Source organism: Pseudophryne corroboree, chromosome 2 (genome assembly GCF_028390025.1).
Source record: "Pseudophryne corroboree isolate aPseCor3 chromosome 2, aPseCor3.hap2, whole genome shotgun sequence".
NCBI lineage: Eukaryota > Metazoa > Chordata > Amphibia > Anura > Myobatrachidae > Pseudophryne > Pseudophryne corroboree.
In genome coordinates, this window is record NC_086445.1 from 965,304,114 (window position 1) to 965,322,276 (window position 18,163).

The 18,163-nt window shown below is 46.5% G+C and overlaps 1 long non-coding RNA gene across 1 annotated transcript in view; it reads left to right on the forward strand.

Moving 5' to 3' along the window:
• Positions 1 to 18,163, forward strand: part of LOC135050156 (uncharacterized) — an 876,439-nt gene that overhangs the window by 413,166 nt on the left and 445,110 nt on the right. The window lies entirely within an intron of this gene.

The following is an 18,163-nucleotide window of genomic DNA, read 5'->3' on the forward strand; positions in this document are numbered from 1 at the left end:
TGGACATACTGATTACATTTATCAAGGTCTTACAATTCATAGCACCTTGTCAAATATGCAGTCAGCAAATGCAAGGGTTGCTTACTAATTAAAAACATACAGGGGCAGGTGAGGGGGGGGGGGGGGGGTGTGCTAATCCAAGTGTACATACTATACATACTGTACCTGCCAACATCCCACTGGTGTGTTAGCACTATACATACCTGCCAACATCCCACTGGTGTGTTAGTACTATACATACCTGCCGACATCCCACTGTTGTGTTAGTACTATACATACCTGCCGACATCCCACTGGTGTGTTAGTACTGTACATACCTGCCGACATCCCACTGGTGTGTTAGTACTATACATACCTGCCGACATCTCACTGGTGTGTTAGTACTATACATACTTGCCGACATCCCACTGGTGTGTTAGTACTATACATACCTGCCGACATCCCACTGGTGTGTTAGTACTATACATACCTGCCGACATCCCACTGGTGTGTTAGTACTGTACATACCTGCCGACATCCCACTGGTGTCGGCAGTGGTGTGTTAGTACTATACATACCTGCCGACATCCCACTGGTGTGTTAGTTCTAAACATATCTGTATATAGGGAAGAGGCCTTAGACTGTACACTGTAATTGCTAGTAATGAGAGCTGCTACCTTGCTGTGCCAATAAAGCACTGAAACGGTGATAATCAACACACACACACACACACACACACACACACACACACACACAAGGACCACTGGTTAAACCACAACTTGTGTATCAGGTACAGTTTGAGCATCTGCCTATAAAATGACATAATTGAGCTTGAGACGGTTTACGGCCCTGTTAATAAAAGTTGTTCAGTTATAAAAAAGATGCTAGGTAAATCTGCTTACCTTGGGAAAAAGGAGCCGTCATTTGTCGGCATCCCACAATATCATTTGTCAGAGTGAAATAAGCGTGAGAAGCAGGTATGAGAAATGACACGTGAAGCTGTTTTACCTCTTCATGTTCCACTCATCCTTTTGCTTTAAAAAATAAATAAAAAAATTCACATGCCAATTGTGTGGCTATGAATTACACACTTACACAGGGTCTGATAATGAGTCAGATGAGGCTGCGGCCATCTTTGCTTCTTTTGCTGTACATGCACCTGCACCTCCGTGCTAATGCCGTTACTAAAGCCCTTTCCTGGTGCATATCCATATGTGCAAGGACTGAGACGTTCATTGTCGCCTAGCCCTCTACACCTGCACCAGTCCTAGGTAGGTACAGTTTCTCAGTCGGCCACTTAAGTGAGCGGTTGGGCATCACCACTGTGTTATGCCTTTAGGGGGATTCAACTGTTTTGGGAGCTGCTATAATTAATGGGTGCCCGACGAAGCAATATAGTTGTTTTGGGTCCCCATTAGTTATTGGGTGTAGCTGTGTATAGCGGCTAAACCCATCTGAAGAGATTTATCACCTACAGTAGCCCTACCAGGGGCAATTGGTGCATTTAGCCTGGCTCAGCTGTGTGTAGAATACAAACAATGGTACTGAGTGGTACAAGTTGCAAGTCCATTTAACCCCATGCTTTTCTTTAAAGTCTTTTTCAATTAGCTATCACTGTTCCCTACAGCCATTGGCTGTGAGCCCGCCCTCTGTCCGCCTCCTCTTTGTCGCTGATAAGATATATAGGAACACGCAGCCCACTTAGGATAAAGGGCATGTCGCACTAGACAAATCCTTTTACATAGCCAGTGTAAATGATCCTTCCAGCTGTTATATTTGTTAATGTGGACCTCTTATTACCTCTGTACAATCTTGTATCTTTAATATGCACCCCATTCACTTCACTTCAGAATAGTAAAGCCACTGTTTAACATTACTACTGTATGATGCTTATTTATCTATACGGCTGGAAGAGAAAGATTTTTTTTATTGCCCCTTGTGTTTTTCATGTCAATTTAACAAGTAAAATGTTGAAATGTGTCCTGCCAAATTTGGACAGTTTACTCTATTTAAATAAATAAATAATAAGATTTTACTTACCGATAAATCTATTTCTCGTAGTCCGTAGTGGATGCTGGGACTCCATCAGGACCATGGGGAATAGCGGCTCCGCAGGAGACAGGGCACAAAATTTAAAAGTTTGACCACTAGGTGGAGTGTACTGGCTCCTCCCCCTATGACCCTCCTCCAAGCCTCAGTTAGGATGCTGTGCCCGGACGAGCGTACACAATAAGGAAGGATTTTGAATCCCGGGTAAGACTCATACCAGCCACACCAATCACACCGTACAACTTGTGATCTGAACCCAGTTAACAGTATGACAAACGTAGGAGCCTCTGAACAGACGGCTCACAACAATAACAACCCGATTTTTTTGTAACAATAACTATGTACAAGTATTGCAGACAATCCGCACTTGGGATGGGCGCCCAGCATCCACTACGGACTACGAGAAATAGATTTATCGGTAAGTAAAATCTTATTTTCTCTGACGTCCTAGTGGATGCTGGGACTCCGTCAGGACCATGGGGATTATACCAAAGCTCCCAAACGGGCGGGAGAGTGCGGATGACTCTGCAGCACCGAATGAGAGAACTCCAGGTCCTCCTTAGCCAGGGTATCAAATTTGTAGAATTTTACAAACGTGTTCTCCCCTGACCACGTAGCTGCTCGGCAGAGTTGTAATGCCGAGACCCCTCGGGCAGCCGCCCAAGATGAGCCCACCTTCCTTGTGGAATGGGCCTTGACAGATTTAGGCTGTGGCAGGCCTGCCACAGAATGTGCAAGTTGAATTGTGCTACAAATCCAACGAGCAATCGTCTGCTTAGAAGCAGGAGCACCCAGCTTGTTGGGTGCATACAGTATAAACAGCGAGTCAGATTTTCTGACTCCAGCCGTCCTTGAAATATATATTTTCAATGCTCTGACAACGTCCAGCAACTTGGAATCCTCCAAATCGCTAGTAGCCGCAGGCACCACAATAGGCTGGTTCAGGTGAAACGCTGAAACCACCTTAGGCAGAAAGTGAGGACGCGTCCGCAGTTCTGCCCTGTCCGAATGGAAAATCAGATATGGGCTTTTATACGATAAAGCCGCCAATTCTGACACTCTCCTGGCTGAAGCCAGGGCCAGTAGCATGGTTACTTTCCATGTAAGATATTTCAAATCCACCGATTTGAGTGGCTCAAACCAATGGGATTTGAGAAAATCCAAAACTACATTAAGATCCCACGGTGCCACTGGGGGCACAACCGGGGCCTGTATATGTAGTACTCCTTTTACAAAAGTCTGGACTTCAGGAACTGAAGCCAATTCTTTCTGGAAGAAAATCGACAGGGCCGAAATTTGAACCTTAATGGACCCTAATTTGAGGCCCATAGACAATCCTGTTTGCAGGAAATGTAGGAATCGTCCCAGTTGAAATTCCTCCGTCGGGGCCTTCCTGGCCTCACACCACGCAACATATTTTCTCCAAATGCGGTGATAATGTTGTGCAGTCACCTCCTTCCTGGCTTTTACCAGGGTAGGGATGACCTCTTCCGGAATGCCTTTTTCCCTTAGGATTCGGCGTTCAACCGCCATGCCGTCAAACGCAGCCGCGGTAAGTCTTGGAATAGACACGGTCCCTGCTGAAGCAGGTCCCGTCTTAGAGGTAGAGGCCACGGATCTTCCGTGAGCATCTCCTGAAGTTCCGGGTACCAAGTTCTTCTTGGCCAATCCGGAGCCACGAGTATCGTTCTTACTCCCCTTTGCCGTATAATTCTCAGTACTTTTGGTATGAGAGGCAGAGGAGGAACACATACACTGACTGGTACACCCATGGTGTTACCAGAGCGTCTACAGCTATTGCCTGAGGGTCTCTTGACCTGGCGCAATACCTGTCCAGTTTTTTGTTGAGGCGGGACGCCATCATGTCCACCATTGGTCTTTCCCAATGGACCACAATCATGTGGAAGACTTCTGGATGAAGTCCCCACTCTCCCGGGTGCAGATCGTGTCTGCTGAGGAAGTCTGCTTCCCAGTTGTCCACTCCCGGGATGAACACAGCTGACAGTGCTAACACATGATTTTCTGCCCAGCGGAGAATCCTTGCAGCTTCTGCCATTGCCCTCCTGCTTCTTGTGCCGCCCTGTCTGTTTACGTGGGCGACTGCCGTGATGTTGTCTGACTGAATCAACACCGGCTGACCCTGAAGCAGAGGTTTTGCCAGGCTTAGAGCATTGTAGATTGCTCTTAGCTCCAGTATATTTATGTGAAGAGACGTCTCCAGGATTGACCACACGCCCTGGAAGTTTCTTCCCTGTGTGACCGCTCCCCAGCCTCTCAGGCTGGCATCCGTGGTCACTAGGACCCAGTTCTGTATGCCGAATCTGCGGCCCTCTAACAGATGAGCACTCTGCAACCACCATAGCAGAGACACTCTTGTCCTTGTGGACAATTTTATCCGCTGATGCATCTGCAGATGCGATCCGGACCATTTGTCCAGCAGATCCCACTGAAAAGTTCGTGCATGGAATCTGCCGAATGGAATCGCTTCGTAAGAAGCTACCATTTTTCCCAGGACTCTTGTGCATTGATGCACAGATACTTTTCCTGGTTTTAGGAGGTTCCTGACTAGATCGGATAACTCCCTGGCTTTCTCCTCCGGAAGAAATACCTTTTTCTGAACAGTGTCCAGAATCATCCCTAGGAACAACAGACGTGTCGTCGGGATCAGTTGGGATTTTGGAAAATTCAGAATCCACCCGTGTTGTTGGAGCACTACTTGGGTTAGTGCTACTCCGACCTCCAGCTGTTCTCTGGATCTTGCCCTTATCAGGAGATCGTCCAAGTAAGGGATAATTAAGACGCCTTCTCTTCGAAGAAGGATCATCATTTCGGCCATTACCTTGGTAAAGACCCGGGGTGCCGTGGACAATCCAAACGGCAGCGTCTGAAACTGATAATGACAGTTTTGGACCACGAACCTGAGGTACCCTTGGTGTGAAGGACAAATTGGAACATGAAGGTAAGCATCCTTGATGTCCAAGGACACCATAAAATCCCCTTCTTCCAGATTCGCTATCACTGCTCTGAGTGACTCCATCTTGAACTTGAATTTTTGTATGTACAGGTTCAGAGATTTTAGATTTAGAATCGGTCTTACCGAGCCGTCTGGCTTCGGTACCACAAATAGCGTGGAGTAATACCCCTGTCCCTGTTGTAGGAGGGGTACCTTGACTATCACCTGCTGAGAATACAGCTTGTGAATGGCCTCCAATACCGTCGCCCTGTCGGAGGGAGACGTTGGCAAAGCAGACTTTAGGAAACGGCGAGGAGGGGATTTCTCGAATTCCAACCTGTAACCCTGAGATACTACCTGCAGGATCCAGGGGTCCACCTGCGAGTGAGCCCACTGTGCGCTGAAATGTTTGAGGCGACCCCCCACCGTGGAATCCGCATCACCTGGCCACTGGCGCGTCCATAAACTTCTTCTGGCAGATATGGACATCGCACTTACTCTTGATGCCAGAGTGCAAATATCTCTCTGTGCATCTCGCATATAAAGAAATGCATTCTTTAACTGCTCTATAGTCAGTAAAATACTGTCCCTATCCAGGGTATCAATATTTTCAGACAGTGACTCCGACCAAGCCACGCCAGCACTGCACATCCAGGCTGAGGCGATTGCTGGTCTTAGTATAACACCCGTATGTGTGTATATACTTTTTAATGTATTCTCCAGCCTCCTATCAGCTGGATCCTTGAGGGCGGCCGTATCTTGCTTTGATAAGCGTGTGAGCGCCTTATCCACCCTAGGAGGTGTTTCCCAGCGCGCCCTAACCTCTGGCGGGAAAGGGTATAATGCCAATAACTTCTTTGAAATTAGCAGTTTTCTATCTGGGGTAACCCACGCTTCATCACACACTTCATTCAGTTCCTCTGATTCAGGAAAAACTATCGGTAGTTTTTTCACACCCCACATAATACCCCTTTTTGTGGTACTTGCAGTATCAGAGATATGCAAAGCCTCCTTCATTGCCGTGATCATATAACGTGTGGCCCTACTGGAAAATACGTTTGTTTCTTCACCGTCGACACTGGATTCAGTGTCAGTGTCTGGGTCTGTGTCGACCGACTGAGGTAAAGGGCGTTTTACAGCCCCTGACGGTGTCTGAGACGCCTGGACAGGTACTAACTGGTTTGCCGGCTGTCTCATGTCGTCAACCGACTTTTGTAGCGTGCTGACACTATCCCGTAATTCCATAAACAAAGCCATCCATTCTGGTGTCGACTCCCTAGGGGGTGACATCACCATTACAGGCAATTGCTCCGCCTCCACGCCAACATCATCCTCATACATGTCGACACACACGTACCGACACACAGCAGACACACAGGGAATGCTCTGATAGAAGACAGGACCCCACTAGCCCTTTGGGGAGACAGAGGGAGAGTTTGCCAGCACACACCCAAGCGCTATAAATATATATAGGGACAACCTTAATAAGTGTGTTCCCTTTATAGCAGCTCAAATATTATAAATATCGCCAATAAGTGCCCCCCCTCTCTGTTTTTACCCTGTTTCTGTAGTGCAGTGCAGGGGAGAGTCCTGGGAGCCTTCCTCGCAGCGGAGCTGGGCAGGAAAATGGCGCTGTGTGCTGAGGAGAATAGGCCCCGCCCCCTTTTCGGCGGGCTTCTTCTCCCGTTTTTTTTGGAACCTGGCAGGGGTTAAATACATCCATATAGCCCCAGGGGCTATATGTGATATATTTTAGCCAGAATAGGTATATTACATTGCTGCCCAGGGCGCCCCCCCCAGCGCCCTGCTCCCTCAGTGACCGCTGGTGTGAAGTGTGCGGAGAGCAATGGCGCACAGCTACAGTGCTGTGCGCTACCTCATGAAGACTGAGACGTCTTCTGCCGCCGGTTTCTGGACCTCTTCTCTATTCGGCATCTGCAAGGGGGTCGGCGGCGCGGCTCCGATGACCCATCCAGGCTGTACCTGTGATCGTCCCTCTGGAGCTAGTGTCCAGTAGCCTAAGAAGCAAATCCATCCTGCACGCAGGTGAGTTCACTTCTTCTCCCCTAAGTCCCTCGTTGCAGTGATCCTGTTGCCAGCAGGACTCACTGAAAATAAAAAACCTAACAAACTTTTTCTAAGCAGCTCTTTAGGAGAGCCACCTAGATTGCACCCTGCTCAGACGGGCACAAAAACCTAACTGAGGCTTGGAGGAGGGTCATAGGGGGAGGAGCCAGTACACACCACCTAGTGGTCAAACTTTTAAATTTTGTGCCCTGTCTCCTGCGGAGCCGCTATTCCCCATGGTCCTGACGGAGTCCCAGCATCCACTAGGACGTCAGAGAAAAATATATGTATACACAATGTACATATATATATTTTTTTTTAATAACATTTCTTTCTTTATTGAAGCATTTCCGTAAAGAAATTAACATTAGTTACAGGAACATTGTGACATAGTGCGTTATGTAGGGAAGAGTACAAAAAGGGGTAACATGTACAATATCATAAAATAATAAATGACACTCACAGGTACATTCTGGATCTGTAGAGAGATGGGAGCATGCCACGACCGCTAGCCAGCGCTTTCAAGAGTGATGGGAGGGTCTCTAAGAAAAATCCTGGTTTCATACCAGAGTGTGCTGCGAAAGCATAAGCTAATGGCCTCCCTAGTATGAGTAGGTAATGTTTCAATAAAACTTTCCCATGTTGCGAAAAAGGATTCGGTGCGAGATTCTTTTTGAAGTGAGGCCTCCAACCAATCCATATGACAAATAAAAAATAGTTTTTCCTTGAACATTTCTAGAGTCGGGACGGAGCTATGAACCCACATGTGTAAAACAGCTTTTCTAGCTGCCGATGACATTGCTAAAAGTTATTTTTTAACGGCTTTGGGAGCTCTGGTACCACAGTGGCGCACCCAGGGGGGTTTCCGAGCACCCAGAAACCCCCCTCCACTTAAAAAAAAATTTTTTTTTTTTTTTTTTTTTTTTAGCTGCATGAGTATTATTAATGGCTGTCTAGCGTCCTCTGCAGCCTGCTGTCTTCCTGGTGGCACTTGTAAGTGCAGTAACAGTTTACTTTATTTTAATTATAGTACATATATATCCATGTGCATACATATATACACATGTATATACATACATACATATAAACACACACACATATGATATATACATGTGTATATATACGTGTACTGTATGTGTGTGTATATATATATATATATATATATATATATGTATGCATGTTTAATATGCTACGTATATGTGTTTATGAGTGTGTGTGTGTGTGTGTGTGTGTGTATATATATATATATATGTATGTATGCATGTTTAATATGATATATACATGTGTATATATACGTGTACTGTATGTGTGTATATATATATACATATATATATATGCATGCATGTTTAATATGCTATGTATATGTGTTTATGAATGTGTGTGTGTGTGTGTGTGTGTGTGTGTGTATATATATATATATATACATACACATACACGGTATATATATGTGTAGATATGTATTATATATATATATAGATAGATAGATAGATAGATAGATAGATAGATAGATAGATAGATACCCTTGTAGTAGCCGGCACTCGGAAGGCCTCCGTGGGCTTTCTGGCTCAGGTGCCATCCTATGAGGTTTCCACCTCCATCACTATCCCATGTAAAGAAGGTGGCACTCAGAAACTTGAAGGTGCAAAAGAATATTTAGTAAACAAGCTGCAGAGTTACATCAAAGTTTCGGGGCGCGCAGCCCCTTCATCATCCTGATGAAGGGGCTGCGCGCCCCGAAACGTTGATGTAACTCTGCAGCTTGTTTACTAAATATTCTTTTGCACCTTCAAGTCTCTGAGTGCCGCCTTCTTTACATGGGATATATATATATACACACAGGCACACTAGTTTTACGGACCCAGCATATACTGGGCCACCTCAGTCCCCACCCCCGTGATTGGCTCCACCCAGTTCTGGAAACCCCCCCATGCAAATCCTGCGTTTGCCACTGTACCAGGGGGTATAATGCCAAATATAGCCCATTCCGGTGTAAAGGGGATGTAGGGGGTCATTCCGATTTATTCGCTCACTAGCAGATTTTAGCAGCATTGCACATGCTAGGCCGCCGCCCTCTGGGAGTGTATCTTAGCTTAGCAGAATAGCGAACGAAAGATTAGCAGAATTGCGAATAGAAAATTCTTAGCAGTTTCTGAGTAGCTCCAGACCTACTCACAGATTGCGATCAGCTCAGTCCGTTTAGTTCCTGGTTTGACGTCACAAACACGCCCTACGTTCGGTCAGCCACTCCCCCGTTTCTCCAGACATTCCCGCGTTTTATCCTGGCACGCCTGCGTTTTTCCGCACACTCCCAGAAAACGGTCAGTTTCCGCCCAGAAACACCCACTTCCTGTCAATCACGCTCCGATCACTACAACGATGAAAATTCTTCGTTCGGACGTGAGTAAATCTACAAAGTTTTGTGCTAAAATACTTAGCGCATGCGCACTGCGTACCATGCGCATGCGCATTTTTGCCCTTAATCGCTCCGTTGCAAAAATCGGCAACGAGCGAACAACTCGGATTGACCCCCGTAGTTCACTAAATGTTGTGAGGCAAAGCGCCAAACTGCTAACCAGAACCGTCTTAAAAGTGGACAGGCCCATAGGCAATGATAAAGGTCTGCCGAGTGATGACCACATTTGGGACAAGAAGGATTTCTTAAAAGGCCTATTAAGAAACCTCTATGGGGAGAAATATAGGATCTGTGAAAGATATTAAGATACATTTCCGTGTATTTAGCAGCGGGGAACATAGCTATTGAAAATTGTAGCATGTGCAGTAACCCATCAACATCTAAATTAGGAAAATTTTCAATGTACATATATTAAAAAAAAAACAAAAAAAACGTAACCAAACAAAAAATACTTTATTTTAGTAATAAAACCTTTTTTCATGCACTGATCTCTGCAGTAGTGATTGAAGGACAGGTACTGTATTTGCTTATTTAATAGGTTAGAGCATGGGGAACGCTATAGCCAGCGATAACCATTATCCCTATCTGCAGCGAGAAAACAGACATTTTTGCCGCAGATACAGTAGGGGTTTTCAGGGTTTCATAAATAGGTTTGCACTATATAGCTGCATAGTATATACTGTATACAATAACTGCAGAATTGACACACATTAACAGTTATTGATCTAGCATACACATATTACACTGTACTTTACATCACATCAGTCCCTGCCCTAGTGGAGCTTACAATCTATCTGAAGCCAATGAATGTGCAGTACCTCTAATGGATTGCCCTAATTCATACTGTACATTTGTGTATGAGATATGCTGAGATTGTTTCTGACATATACTTGCTATAAATGGTTGCTCCCTGGCTATTCTGTGCTTGCTAGGGATGGCCTTCGTTGATTGCAAATCATTGATGGTTTATGACCAATGGTGAATACTTTTGCTATCGATGGGGGAGAACCAGATTGTTTCTCGCCATCGATGGCAGAGTACCACCCGATGGTTGTTATTTTGTTAGTTTTCTTTTACAAGGTGCCCAGACACGAAGCATAGCCCCACCCCTGACACCCACGAAGCCTCACCCCCAGGTTCTGATAGACCCACGGACAGTTAGTGAAAGAACAGGGAAGACCATCGGTTGGTGAAACCATCAATGGTCATCCATTGCATGGTTTGCAACCATCAACGGTCAGTTGCAAAACACACTAATGCCCATTCCTAGTGCTTGCTAATGTGATAGATCCAGTAGTGGATGCATCTAGTGTACATTGTACATTTTTTAATGCCTGCAAGGTTAAAATGCTTTAAATAGCATTTATATTATGTCGGCACCCTGCAATGGCTTCTCCTGTCTATATAGTCACTCCACATAGTGCTTACAGTATGTATTCAGGAAAAACTGCTTTCTCGAGCTGTGACTTGTCTGCAAAGGCAATTTGCAGAAATGTGGCCACCAATGTATGCCGTATTACGTTTTTTGTGATGTCATGGCTCCTGATGTCGCAATGGCTTGCATCTTGCCATGAGAGGAGCTGTATATGGGACTCATAGGTCCAAGTGCCATTTTGTAGTGTGGGAGAGCGGCACCATGATGATGTAAATTCACAGTTAATCACATCATTATGGATTTACCGTTGTCCCTGGGACATCTGGGAGTCTCCCAGACATTCCGAGAGAGTGGGTGAGTGTGGGATAAATATACCTTCATGCAGAGCCGGCCCCAACCAATATGATGCCCTAGGCAAGATTTTGTCTGGTGCCCCCTAGCACCACCGCTGGTTCCGCCTCTGACCTTGCACCTCTTTCCCAGCACCATCACCCCTCATCCATAGCAGTCCTTATTTTGGTGTTTGTACCCCCTATATTTTAAATAGGAACAGTTCGCACATTTGGCGCACAGCACAAAAAGGGGTGTGTTTTTGCTGGCAAGGGGCATGGCCACACAATAGTAACCCCGATTCCAATTACGCCACACAGTACTGCACTTTATTCACATTTGATCATGCGATAGTTTCCATAATTCATATTACATCCCACAGTAGTATCACTTTACCTTATAAACGTTACTCCTCACAGTAGAGCCCCTTATTCACATTGCATCACACTGAATTGCTCCTTATTCACTTTACACCACACCCTATTGCTCTTTATTCACATTAGACGGCACAGTAGTGCCCTTTCTATATGCAACGCCACATAGTAGAGCACCTTAAACACATAATGCCACACAGTAATGCCCCTAACACATATGAGACACATTATTAAAGTCCTTATAAACATAATGTGCCTTACACATTATGACAACCTTTATTAATGCCCTTTTACACATAATGCCCCTTACACATATGCCGCACATTATTAATGCCCTTATACACATAATGATACACATAGTGCCCCCTACACATTTGCTGCACATTATTAGTGCCCCTATACACATAACGACACATACAGTAGTACCCTGTTACACATATGCCGCACATTATTAATGCCCTAATACACATAATGACACACATAGTGCCCCCTACACATTTGCTGCACATTATTAGTGCCCCTATACACATAATGACACACATACAGTAGTACCCTGTTACACATATGCCGCACATTATTAATGCCCTTATACACATAATGACACACATAGTGCCCCTTACACATATGTTGCACATTATTAATGCATTTTTACATAACACACATAATGATCCTTACACATATTCCGAACACTACTGCACAACCAACCCACTCACATGCACACAGCACTCACACTGCCATTAACACTGTGACCTCTGCCTCAGCTTGGATACAGATGTGTCCTCATAAATCTTGCCTCAATGCAAACGTCGGGCACATTTTTTGTTAATGCATTGCTATGTGGCTGGGATGCACAGGCAGCTTCTGCTGATTAAAATGATATGCAGCATGATTATATACTGTGCGAGAATGTGGCTGTATCTGCATATGAAATGCTACATACAGAATATAGGCATGCCGCATATCATTTAATCAGCAGAAGCTGCTGATGCCCCTAGGCATATCAAATGCCCTAGGCAATTGCCTAGTTTGCCTATGCCTATGGCCGGCTCTGCCTTCATGCATACAGTATTAGCTCAGGTATAGGCTGAAATATACATAGCACATAGGCAGTGACTTGTGAGAGCTGAGAGGGGATTATCCTTACATCAGTAACCCAACAATTGCAAACAATCATTGTAAACTGATGTGTCCTCATACACTGTGGCTTAAGTCACTGCAAACTGCCCCTCTTGACAAGCCAGGGGGTCATTCCGATCTGATCACAAGGCAGCGATTTCTGCAGTCCTGCGATCAGATAGTCGCCGCCTACAGGTGGAGTGTATTTTCACTGTGCAGGTGTGTGATCACATGTGTAGCAGAGCTGTACAAACTGATTTTGTGCAGTCTCTGCGCAGCCCAGGACTTACTCAGCTGCTGCAATCACATCAGGCTGTTCAGGACCGGATCTGACGTCAGACACCCTCCCTGAAAGCACTTGATCCCTCCTACATTTTTCCAGACACTCCCTGAAACCGGTCAGTTGCCACCCACAAACGGCTTCTTCCTGTCAATCTCCTTGCAAATGCCTGTGCAATGGATTCTTCGCACAATCCCGTCACTAACCGGCGATCCCCATTGCAGCCGTCCGTCGCGCCTGCGCATTGCGGTGCATACACATGCGCAGTTCGGCTCTGATCACCTGCTCTGCAAAAACATACAGCAGCGATCAGATCTGAATGACCCCCCCAGATCCCAAGTAACACTGTGCTTAAGTCACTGCAAACTATCCCTCTTGACATGCCAGATGCTGAGTAACAGTGTGGCTTAAGTCACTGCAAATTGTCGCTCTCGACACACAAGATCCCAAGTAACACTGTGCTTAAGGCACTGCAAATTCTCCCTCTTGACAAGCCAGATCCGGGTCACTCGACCGCCCGTCTGTCTAACTCAAAATGTTTTAATGGGTACATAAAACAACTAGGAACAACAAAACTACTATGCTAGTTTACGCTGTTCAATTTGATGTGCAGCATTTGTACATCTGTGTGCGACTAAGTCTGAATCTGTATATGAAGTGCTATGATGCAGCGACCGTGGCTTTTCTTTTCACGCCATGCTCTGTTGTGCTTCATCTGCGACTTTGTATGTGTTTAAGTCCTGTGCATTTAAAGTCGCAGCCCAGCGCCTCTGGTACAGTGTGAGTGCTGTGTACCTGCTGCTGTGATGTGACTAAAATGTAAAGAAAAAGACCTTATACTACACATCTCAGATCATCTCAGTCACACCGGCGCCTCGCAATGTATGGCGCAAGGATGCTAGATGTGTGAGGACATATCTGTATGTATAACATACTTACCTACTTTGCTGCCTCCTCCCCCGGGAGGAGACAGCGTTGTAGGTGCACGGGAGCGTGGCTGGCAGCAGGATGGGCTGTTCGGGGGGCGTGGCCAGCAGTGGGATGGGCTGTCCGGGGGCGTGGCATCAGGGTCACGTCATCGTGACTCCACCCCCTGCTGTGCCGAGAAACAAGGCGCTGCATAGCGGGGGCGGAGCTACGATGACGTGATTCAGCGCGAATCGCGTCATCGGACCCCCTCGGGCCGCCCACTTGTTCTCTGCTGCGGGCGGCCGAGGGGGAAAGCGGGAGGCTTGCCCACCTTTCCAGGGGGCCGGGAGGGTCACCCGATTTTCGGGAGCCTCCCGGCCATTCCGGGAGGGTAGGCAAGTATGATGTATAATAATAATAATTTTAGAAGAGGGCTCAGCCACCCCAGCTCACATCTTTGCAAGCAAGCCAGTCCCATCTGTTTATGGGTGGTTGGAGGGGGAGCTTACAGTCTAATGATGTAAATTGAAGACATTGCAGTTTTATGTCACTGTCAGGTTGGAGGATACCTGGGTTCAGCTGATGTTTATCACTGATGCAGAAGGACACTAATCGAGGTTACCACAATAAACAGCAGACAGTTGTACTTTAACTGGGAGAGTGATGTGACAGGTTTGGAGTGCTGCGTAAGCCAGCCACCTGGCAGCGGGGGCACATAATACGTGGCCTGACTTTAACCTCAGAGCCTGAGAGCCCAACATGTGAAAATGCCACCTCTGTCTGACCCACGCCCCGGGAGTGCAAAGGTTATTTTGCTTAGAAGCATGAACTCTTGCTCTTTTTCTGAAGGGGTCACACTCCCAATTTATTTTATACAACCTTCAGAAAGATACTTTGTATTCCAAAGCTCCTGTCCTTCTGTGTCTATGTGTCCGATAGCAGCTCTACAAATTGTATTATAATCTCAATACATCATTGGACACTGAATGGTACTGCAAGCTGCCTGCAATATTAAGATCATTCAATGCTACAGCACAGGGCCTAATTCAGATCTGATTGGAGCAGCAAATTTGTTAGCTAATGGACAAAACAAAGGCCCTCATTCCGAGTTGTTCGCTCGCTAGCTGCTTTTAGCAGCATTGCACACGCTAGGCCGCCGCACTCTGGGAGTGTATCTTAGCTTAGCAGAATAGCGAACGTAAGATTTGCAGAATTGCTACTAAATAATTCTTTTCAGTTTCTGAGTAGCTCCAGACCTACTCACAGATTGCGATCAGCTCAGTCCGTTCAGTTCCGGGTTTGACGTCACAAACACGCCCTGCGTTCGGCCAGCCACTCCCCCGTTTCTCCAGACACTCCCGCGTTTTTCCCTGACACGCCTGCGTTTTTTAGCACACTCCCGAAAAACGCTCAGTTACCACCCAGAAACGCTGCTTTCCTGTTAATCATTCACCGATCAGCAGTGCTACTAAAAAGCGCAGCAGGATCCACAGCAAAACTGCTAAGTTTTTAGTTAAATAACTAAGCGCATGTGCCCTGCGTGCCTTGCGCATGCGCATTTAGCAACAAATCGCAGCAACGAGCGAACAACTCGGAATGACCCCCCATGTGCACTGCAGGGGGGGGGGCAGATATAAAATTTGCAGAGAGAGTTAGATTTGGCTGGGTTATATTGTTTCTGTGCAGGGTAAATACTGGCTGCTTTATTTTTACACTGATTTCCGTTTGAACACACCCCACCCGAGTCTAACTCTCTCTGCACATGTTACTTCTGCCCCCCCCCCCACCTGCAGTGCACATGGTTTTACCCATCAGCCAGGAGCGGTTTTTGGTGCGGGCAAGCAGTGCCTGCGGCCGGGACGCGGCCGCAGGCACCGCCGCCTACCCGCACCCTGCTCCCCGGCTGCAGCAGACGCCGTAGGCTGTGTGGGCGTTCGCTGCAGCCGACTCCACTGACAGACACTAGATGTCAGTATTGACCTCTAGTGTCTGTGCGGCGCTTCTATGGGAGAGACGTCATGACGTCTCCCCCATAGAGAGGAGCCGCGGCGGGCAGACGGAGCAGGAGCAGCAGCTGCAGCAGCAGCAGCGGTCGGGAAGCAGGAGCGGGGCAGTGGTAAGTATTTTTTTTGTGTGTGTGTTTGACAGCGCAGGGGGCACAGCAGCAGAGGACACAACTACTGGGGGCACAGCAGCAGAGGACACAACTACTGGGGGCACAGCGACAGGGGGCACAACTACTGGGGCAAATCTACTGGGGGCAAAGCAACAGGGGGCACAGCAACAGAGGGCACAACTACTGGGGGCACAGCAACAGGGGGAACAGCTACTGGGGCATAGCTACAGGGGGCACAGCTACAGGGGGCAAATCAACTGGGAGGCACAACTACTTGGGGCAAATCTGGGGGCATAACTGTGGCCACACCCCTCCCCTATGAAGCCACACCCCTATTTTTTGACGCGCGCCACCGGTGCACACAAACTGTTTTGCCACACGCGCGCGCGGGGGGGGGGGGGGGGGGGGGCGCTGCCAGTGGAAACGTTTGCACTGGGCGCCACAAGGTGTAGAACCGGCCCTGCCATCAGATAACAAATTTGCTGCTGCAATCAGATCTGAATTAGGCCCAAAGTGCGTTGTGGGATGAGTAAATTGGGTTTTATGTTTCTTGTTTTTACTTTTTTGCCTGATTTATAGCTATACTATATGTATATACTGCATAGTCTATTAATGTTGCATGTGATGTTTTCACTATTACGATTGTGACCTGTGTCTTCCTCATTTGGGCTAATTCAGACCTGATCTTAGCGCAACGATCAGCCACCCTGAGATGCGGTGGGATGCCCAGCACAGGGCTCGTCTGCCCCGCATCTCTGGCCCTCCCCCCGCCGCACAGGTACAAAACATAGTTGCCTACCCTCCCTCATTCTGCAGGAGACTCCCTGAAATAGCAGCAATCTCCCTGACTCCCTGAATAGTCCAGCAATCTCCCTGATTGCACCTTATCCCTATTATGCAGCTGTTACATTCTTGGGGGGGAGAGAAATCAGATAAATACATTCAAATGGGATCATCAGTGCCATTTCCCTGCATTGGCTATAAGGCACAATGATCCCTATGGCCACTTACAGTATATGGAACCTATTGTAAAACACAATACACGAACAAATCTTCAACAAGTAGATCTTACTAACTTTGGGGTTCATTTACATTTGGATGTAAGTTATTTTCATGACACGCCTCTCCAATGTAGAACTACACGTCTGCACTTATACGTGTTACTTTCACAATCTCCCTGAAATGCTTTTTCAAAAGTAGGCAAGTATGGTACAAAAGCATCGCATGGCAGCGATGCTTTTGTACCTGAAGAGTAACTCCCTATGAGCGCCGCTCTTGCGCGCTGGCAGGGAGCTACCGTCGCTCTCCAGGTCATAGCGACTGCGTGTGATGTCACGCATCCGCCGCGGCCTGCGTTGCCCAGTCTGCACCCCCAAACAGGTGGCCCAACGCCACCGTCCCGCCCCCTCCTGCCCAGCGAACTCCTCTGCCTGTCAATCAGGCAGAGGCGATCGCTGGGCTGAGATGCCGATCACATCTCTGACATGCGCAGTTCAGACCTGATCGCCCGCTTTGCGAAAACGCACAGTAGCGATCAGATCTGAATTAGCCCCAATATTTTACCTACTATTTTGTATAGTGGCTATATAGCTCACATATACATGAAGGGAGATTTAGGAAACTTTCAAAGGGGTTAATTGGAGGTGTTGGCCATTTTAATCAATCACACTCTACCTACTGTATCATTTATAGAATGTAGTGATAAATGACAGCTAGAATCTGATTGGTTGCTATAGGCAACATCCCCACTAATCCTACGTAGAGAGTTTGATAAATCTCCCACTTTATTTAAAATACTCTTCTCCATGCCTCTTTAAAAATTATCTGACCTGCATCCCCACATTGATCAAATTCTTATACAGTCTTTATAATAATAATAATAATAATAATAATAATAATAATAATAATAATCATCATAATAATCATCATAATAATCATAATAATAATAAAAAAAAAAGGGATTTTTTCCACTTATTTACATAAATGCCCTCTTGCAACTTTCCTAGAAGGAGATGTACCAAGCTTTGGACAGAGATAAAGTGGAGAAGTTGCCCAAAGTAACCAATGACCTTCTAACTGTCATTTATCTAGCACAGTTTACGAAATGACAGATAGAAGTTGATTGGTTTGTTTGGGCAGATTTTCCACTTTATCTCTCTCCAAGGGTTGATACATCTCCCCTCCAATCTTCATTGTGAGCAA